Below are 8,960 nucleotides of genomic sequence, written 5' to 3'. Positions count from 1 at the left end.
AGAGTCTGAACTCGTACCTAACTCCTGCTCGTTGTCACTGTACTTCCGTTTGTGAGTTTGTGGTCCACTCGCTACTTCACTGCAAGTACCCTGTGGGTATCCGGTTCTGCCTTTCCCTTCCTGTCTGTTCCGTGTGAACAGAGCCCTGTCCCCTCTGCCCTGCCTTGCTCGCCGCTCTGGTGGTTTCTGCCTGCTCTGCCTTGTTCACCGCTCCGGCGGTTTCTGCCTGCTCTGCCTTGCTCACCGCTCCGGCGGTTATTGCCTGCTCTGCCTTGCTCACCGCTCTGGCGGCTCTTGCCTGCTCTGCCTTTGCTCACCGCTCCAGACTGTCTCGCTCTGCTCTGCCTTTGCTCACCGCTCCAGATGGTCTCGCTCTGCTCTGCCTTTGCTCACTGCTCCGGCAGTCTGACTCTGCTCTCACCCTTTGCTCACTGCTCTGGCAGTCTAGCTCTGCTGTGACCCTTTGCTCACTGCTCCGGCAGTCTGACTCTGCTCTGACCTTTTGCTCACTGCTCCAGCAGTCTCGCTCTGCTCTGACCCTTTGCTCACTGCTCCGGCAGTCTCGCTCTGCTCTGACCCTTTGCTCACTGCTCCAGCAGTCTCGCTCTGCTCTGACCCTTTGCTCACTGGTCCAGCAGCCTCGCTCTGCTCTGACCCTTTGCTCACTGCTCCAGCAGTCTCGCTCTGCTCTGACCCTTTACTCACTGCTCCGGCAGTCTTGCTCTGCTCTGACCCTTTGCTCACTGCTCTGGCAGTCTCTCTCTGCTCTGACCCTTTGCTCACTGCTCTGGCAGTCTCGCTCTGCTCTGACCCTTTGCTCACTGCTCCGGCAGTCTCGCTCTGCTCTGACCCTTTGCTCACTGCTCCGGCAGTCTTGCTCTGCTCTGACTCTTGCTCACTGCTCCGGCAGTCTCGCTCTGCTCCACTCTTGCTCACCACTCCAGGCGGCCTCGTCCTGCTCTACTCTCGCTCACCGCTCCAGGCGGTCTCGTCTTGCTCTGCTCTTGCTCGCCGCTCCGGGCAGCCTCACTTTGCTGTGTTTGTCCACCGCATCTGCGGTTCTGTTCCTGAGTCCTAGTCTGTTCTGGGACCTATCCACTCTGTGCTCCAACCTGTCGTACCTGCCAGTACCTCCCTGCCTGCATACCAGTCGTGCTAACCAGCATCCACCTGCCTGCATACCGGCCGTACCTGTCAGTACCTCCCTGTTTGCATACCAGTCGTGCTTGCCAGCAGCCACCCGTCTGTGTGCCAGCCTAACCTGCCTGTTCCTGTATTCCCCGGTGTGGGTCAACAGCCGTGTACGGGGTCTGACCTGGAGTAGCCCCTGGTCCCTCTGCTCGGTTCCTCCTTGGTGCACTAGCGTCGTATGCCATCGTGCAACCTTGGTCGGATCGGGTGGATACTTAGTTACGCCCCTCCAGGCATTCACTCTCCGGTACGGTCCAGTGGAATCACTACATATACATGCACACGCCAGTCAGTCCGGACGTGTGCATTACAACAACTACATACACATTATTCGGCAGAGTGAATCTGATACTGCTAAAATGGAAAAAGTAATGATTATACTTTGTCCTAATTGTACTGCATTATAGTTATTAAAGATGAAGTAATAAATTCAAGTAGAATTGAATTCTATTTTTCTGAACCATAAAGCGCCATCAAAGTTTAAAAAATTTTTTTTTAAAAATCCTTATACTCACCTCACCACTCAACTCTCCGGACCCTCCGCAACTCAGCGTCAGTCCAAGTCACATCTTCTGATCCCCACTGCTCGAGCTTAAATCTCACACTGAGCCAGGACTTCCAGCTCTGAAGAGGCTTGAGACAGTTCTGCACATGCACGCGCAAGGTCATGGTGCATGTCATGACCTTTCACACGCTTGTGCAACCCCCAGCCCTCCAAAGCCTCATCAGAGCCAGAAGTCCTGTCTCATGGTGAGAGGTCCTGAGGTTTCAGCTCAAGCAAAGGGGATCAGAAGATGTGATGAGGACTGGATGGATGACAGCGAGGAGTGGAGGGGCCAGAGAGGTGAGCAGTGAGGTGAGATGAAGGATTTTATTTTAAATATTACATGTATTATTATTATGCTCTTGGGTCTGGAGAGACTGGAGAGCACCACAGAGCATAATAAGGGACATTAAATTTGTGATTTTTGAATTTTTCCTAATCCACTCATCTCTAGTAGTTATGATACAGCAGTAGGATATTATACTGTGGTCATTTCAGAATGACTGTCATTGCATTATCATCTTATAATGTATCTAGTATCTTATCTTGAATCTTATATGTATCTTATAATGTATCTGTATCCCTCCATCCTCCCCATCCATCTCACCTCTTCCTCAGAATTGTTCCTCAACATTCAATCCTCTGTCTCCAAACACAGACAGCCACCTCATGCCCTCTCCTGCTTCCACCTACTAACACTTTCTCTTCTCCTCACTGCTGGCGACATCTCTCCAAATCCCGGTCCTCCTCACAATATCGTCACAGTTACTTCTACCTCTCATCCATGACCTACCACAAATTTCCGTAACCTCTCCAACCTTCTACCCATCCGCCCAGCCCCCGTTTCCCCAGACCCTCTAACAGGAGCTCTATGGAAGGCTTGCTCTGTCTGGCATCACAGAAAACTGGCTCACCCCCTCTGACACAGCTTCTCCAGCTGCACTTTCTTATGGTGTATTCCATCTTTCCCACACACCCCGCTCCAGCGGGAAGCATGGCGGAGGAGTTGGTATCCTCCTGTCAGATAACTGCTCCTTCTCCCCAATTCCATTGGCGCCATCTGTTATTTTCCCCTCTTTTGAGGCGCACTGTGTGTGCATCTACTCCCCTTCCAACCTTCACCTGGCTGTCTTTTACCACCCCCCAGGGCCAGCCACCACTTTCTTCAATCACTTCACCACCTGGCTGCTTCACTTCCTTTCTGCTGACATCCCCACTATCATCATGGGCGACTTCAACATCCCCATTGACACTTCACACTCACCTGTCCCTAAGTTCCTGTCCCTCACATCCTCCTTTGACCTTGCTCAATGGTCTTCCGCAGCCACTCACAAAGATCGCCACACACTAGACCTCATCTTCACCCGCCTCTGTTCCCTATTTAACCTCTGTAACTCACCTCTCCCTCTATCTGACCACAACCTACTTACATTCTCTTCCCTCTCCTCACCAGGTGCACAATCCCCACTCCACAAACTTGCATACCCTCGCAGGAATCTCAAACACCTTGACCTACCCTCACTCTCTGAATCCCTCCTCTCTCTTACAGACATAAGTGCCCTACATGATGCAGATGTTGCTGCCGCTTTACATAACACTACAACAGCTGCAGCTCTCAATTCGGTTGCCCCCCTCATACATACCAAAGCTCGCACAATCAACAGGCAACCCTGGCACACCAACCAGACTAAAGAACTGAGATGGGCCTCCAGGGTTGCTTAGCGGAAATGGAAAAAGTCCCACTCCAATGAGCACTTCATCGCAAACAGTCCCTCACTACTTTCAAGTCCACACTCACTGCAGCAAAACAAACCTACTTCTCATCTCTCATATCTTCCCTGTCACACAACCCTAAACAGCTATTCAACACTTTTAATTATCTCCTCCATCCCCCAGCACCTCTTCCCTCTCCTCTCATCTCAGCCGAGGACTTTGCTTCATTCTTCAAACAGAAGATTTATACCATCAGACAAAGCTTTTGCCTAAAGTCCCCACAGCCCCTTCTCATATCTACTCAATACTCCTCCCCCAAAACCAGATTCTCCACCATTATGGAAGATAGATCAACTTTCCTCCTTACTCTCCAAGTCACACCTCACCACCCGTGAACTTGACCCAATCCCATCCCAAATCATCCCTAACCTTACCACAGTCTTCATCCCAACTCTAACCCACCTTTTCAACCTGTCACTAACAACTGGTGTCTTCCCCTCATGCTTCAAACATGCCTCGATCACACCCATCCTCAAAAAGCCCTCCCTCAACCCCTCCTCTCTGACTAGCTATCACCCTATATCACTTCTCCCCTGTGCCTCAAAACCACTCGAACAAGACGTCCATTTTGAACTGTCCTCCCACCTCTCCTCCTGCTCCTTCTTTGACAGCTTACGATCTGGCTTCTGACCGCACCATTCTACTGAAACTGTCCTGACTAAAGTCACCAATGACCTACTAACCACCTAATCCAAGCGACACTATTCTGTTCTCCTCCTCCTGGACTTGTCATCTGTCTTCGACACAGTGGACCATTCTCTCTTACTACAGACTCTCTCATGTCTTGGTATCAAAGACTTGAATCTCCTCATACTTAACAGACAGGACATTCAGTGTTTCCCACTCACATAGCACCTCCTCATCTTGCCCCTATTTGTTGGTGTCCCCCAAGGTTCGGTTCTAGAACCTCTGCTCTTCTCTATCTATACCCTCGGTCTGGGACAGCTCATAGAGTCCCACGGCTTTCAGTATCATCTTTATGCTGATAACACACAGATCTACCTTTCTGAACCTGATATCACCTCCTTACTAATCAGAATCCCACAATGTCTGTCTGCTATCTCATGCTTCTTCTCTGCTAGATTTCTAAAACTTAACATGGATAAACCTGAATTCATCATCTTTCCCCCATCTCACTCATCTAACGTAACCATCAAAATCAATAGTTGTCCACTTTCCCAAGTCCCACAAGCTTGCTGCCTTGGGGTAACCCTGGACTCAAACCTCTCCTTCAAACCACATATCCAAGCCCTTTCCAGTTCCTGCCTACTCCAACTCAAAAATATCTCTCAGATCCGCACTATCCTCAACCATGAATCTGCAAAAACTCTAGTGCATGCCCTCATCATCTCCCGCCTCGACTACTGCAACCTCCTGCTCTGTGGTCTTCCCTCTAACACTCTCGCACCCCTCTAACGTATCCTTAACTCTGCTGCCCGACGAATCCACCTGTCCCCCAGCTATTCCCCGGCCTCTCCTCCCTGTCAATCACTTCGCTGGCTCCCCATCGCCCAGAGACTCCAGTTCAAAACCCTAACCATGGCATACAAAGCCATCCACAATCTGTCTCCTCCATACATCTATGACTTAGTCTCCCGGTACTTACCTACAAGCAACTTCCGATCCTCACAAGATCTCCTTCTCTACTCCCCTCTTATCTCCTCTTCCCACAATCGCTTACAAGATTTCTCACGTGTATCTCCCCTACTCCGGAACTCTCTACCCAAACACATCAGACTCTCGCCTACAGTGGAAACCTTCAAAAGGAAGATGAAGACCTATCTCTTCCGACAAGCCTACAACCTGCAGCAAAACTCACTCCACCATACCGATGCACGACCAGCTCTACCCTTACCTGCTTTATCCTCACCCATCCCCTGTAGATTGTGAGTCCTCGTGGGCAGGGTCCTCTCTCCTCCTGTACCAGTTTGCCATTGCGTTTTTGTTCAAGATTTTTCTAATTGTTTTTGCTATGTATACCCCCTTTTTCACATGTAAAGCGTCATGGAATAAATGACGCTATAATAATAAATAATAATAATCTAGCTTGTGAATGGCATTCAATTATCAGATTGAATAAAAGACATGGATAATCTCAACAAGAACACATTAAAATTAATATATTCTCTTTAGTCCAATATCAACGACACATGAGATTGATCTGTTACAAGTCATAGGCAGGAATGTCTTCAAGTGTTTCTTTCATTTGAACCTAGCTTATAGAAACCCAAGGACGTGAAACAAAAAAGCCTCATACAAAGGTTTGGAATATTTTTCAGTCTGCTACATTTGAATATACTCTACTTGGTCTGAGCCCCCATCGGTCAGTTATGTATGTTTGTGTTATGTGTGATAAGCATTATGACAATGATTAACACCTACCTATTAGATTAAACACAACTATAGCAATAAGAGTAAATGTCCATAATTAAAGTGAATAATACGATAATTAATTAAAACACTGACAATTATCATTTCCAAAAAATATAGGGTGTTGTATAATATTGTGATGCATTTGAGTTTAAAGAATGAAAAAGGTTCAGCAAATTGCAACGTATCCAGAAACTGAAGTTTAAAGGGGTATTCACATCTTGCATGTTTATGGCATATCCATTGGATATGCCATAATTGTATGATACAATTTCCAGTTGTGGAATCCATAAGCATCTCAATACCAGGGCTTGTGGAACACTGTCTAGAAATGGAAAGTTGGGTGTTCATGTACGGCTGTCACCAATAAATTATATGAGGCTTCCGAAGATTGCCAAGCAAGCTTGCCCGCCAATTTTTGGAAATCTAATATAAATGAATGGCCATCTCTCTACTGATAAAATTAGTCGACGGTAATGGGATCTGTCAAGTTTTCATCACATTTACATTTTTAGTAGTCTATATTATTCTTGCGATAAAAAAAAAGTTACTCTAGAGAATAGAGAATAAACAAACAAAAATTAAATAAAAATTGAGCTAGAGCCTGTATTGGTATAAGTGCAATGCATAGGTGAGCATTCACACTGTGGCCATTTAACAGCCAGAACCTAAGATAAAACAAAATGAGCAAATACCCTGTAATAAATACATCATAACAGTGCATGTAAATAAAATAGGGGGCTTAGTAAACACTATTTTGATCCAAAAAGCGTAAAGTTCATCCCACCGGGTACACAGGGCTATTGCTCATTTAGTTTTTATCTTAGGTTCTGTCTGCTAAATGGCCACAGTGTGAATGCACACCTAAGTATTGCACTTATACCAATATAGGCTCTGGCTCATTTTTTTTTGTTTTAGTTTTTTGTACTTTCTACGAACAGTATCGTGGCTCCCCCTCTTGCGGGGTCCATTTTGTTTATATAGCTTTCCAAGTACAGGTGGCTGCACAGTCGGGACCTGGTCCTGCTCTGCCCTTATCTATTTGGACGTCTGCTGACACATAGTGAGGAGAACTACAAGAGTTAGGTACCGTCCATATTTGGTACACCTTATCACGGTGGGAAGGCGTTTACGCATTTTTGATCAAAATAGTGTTAACTAAGTAACCTATGTCATTTACATGTACTATTACTATTCACTTACTTACTACAGGGTATTTGCTCATTTTGTTTTTATCTTAAGTTCTGCCTGTAGAATAAATACTTGCAATAATGAGAACAGAGAGACACTTGAAGGTCAGATGTAACATTTTGTGTGCATAGTACATCATATGCATATATGCAGTTCCAATATTTTATATTTCAGAAGTCTATGTTTGTATGTTTTATACATATTTCTCCTATATTGTGAGACATTTTTGTAAATATTTCCCGTTACCTGGACAAACTTACTATGGTAATTATTTCACCTATATTTGATACTGAAATCAGACTTTTTCTGTGAATTATATGAAGGGTAATTTAGTACAAAAATACATCCAGTCTTCCAGATGAGTATACACACTGAGAAATATCCACATAGTGTCATATAAAAACTAAGCATAATGTTAATATATATTAATAAATTTGAAAAAATCAGGACTTACCATGTTTTTGAACCTGTTGCCTGCTGATATTGAAAGACACTGGTCTCAGGATGTGGGAGTGCCATTTAAAGTTTGAGACCATCAACTGAATTAGAAAAAGTAGAGAAAACTGCACATCCAGAAACGCGTCAGATGTTTTCTATGGAATATACGCAATAATACGACGTACTGTTTTTTTTAATCAAGATGGAATAAAATTTGAATGTTTTTATACAAGGAATTTGAATGTGAAGTTTTCTCTACTTTTTCCACTAAGCATTATGTTAATTAAAATCATCCTTCATGTATTATTAGACATTGCCCTGTAGTGTTGCCAGACGAACTTGGGTGAAGCGGGCAAGGTATCGGATATCAACTCAATAAATCACCAAGCCGTTGCTCCCTTGAAATATTTCTAGACATAGAAATCTCACCCAGGCAGACACTTGAGTGTAATAGCAACATTTATCCATCCTGACGACCGTGTATAGTGCCAGCAGTATTAAAATAGGTATGGAAAGAATGGGCTCTTATTGCAAGTTCTGTGTCCAACTGAACTCCTTATGGGGTTATTCGAATGTTTAGACATGAGTATAATTGAAAGTGCTTGCAAAAATAAGCAAGAAATGTTTCAATTTACTGTTTATTAAAAATGTGTCCCCATTTTCTTGAATATTACAATTTCCTCCTCTTTTTTTGCTGCACGTTTCTTAGAGGACCAACCACTGCTAGAGCGTAGAAGCAGTGGCCGTACATGCGCAGTGTTTACAAGCTCCTTCATAGTCAGGTTGGAAGCATTGCCCTTAAGCTAGCTGGGATTAGTGGAACGTAATCTTAGCACCAGATCTTGGCTAGCTTCAGTGACATTGCTCTTCCAATGGTGCCAGTGCAAAGATGCCTCATATAGCAGCATTGGGAGCTAACAGTCTAGGCAGCAGTGCAATGATGCCGCTGGCTTGAGCTATCAGTCAAGCAGGAGTGCCTGTCCTTCAGTTTACAGGAACAGCAACAAATTGTTTCCAAGGCACCAGAGAGAGAATTTCTTTCCTTTATTAATCCGAAATGTATCATCAAGGCAACATTTCAGACAGCAAGTGGTCTTTTTCAAGCATGAGCAAATTGGCTAGTTTTATGTGCCATTTTTCTTATGTTCAAAACAGGTCACTTGCTGGTCGAAACGTTGGCTTGATGATGCATTTTGGATTAATAAGAGAATGAAATTATCCCTCTGGTGCCTTGGAAACAATTTGTCTCTGTATTTGCTGGTAACTTGGTGGGAAGTTGCCCCAAGGAAGCACAGTTTTAAGGAAATCAGCTGGCTGGAGAGCAGTACGCTTCAGAAACTAATAGATCAAACTAACTCTTAAAGCAGCCATAACTGCTATAAAACCATTGCAGTGAGATAAATATATCTAATAGACGAGAGAAACATTTTATTGGTTATGTTTTTTCCCCAAT

The sequence above is a fragment of the Phyllobates terribilis genome, unplaced genomic scaffold, assembly GCF_046119375.1.
Source record: "Phyllobates terribilis strain yellow unplaced genomic scaffold, ASM4611937v1 Scaffold_3__8_contigs__length_932513732, whole genome shotgun sequence".
Taxonomy (NCBI): Eukaryota; Metazoa; Chordata; class Amphibia; order Anura; family Dendrobatidae; genus Phyllobates; species Phyllobates terribilis.
Note: the sequence above shows the minus strand (reverse complement) of the source record.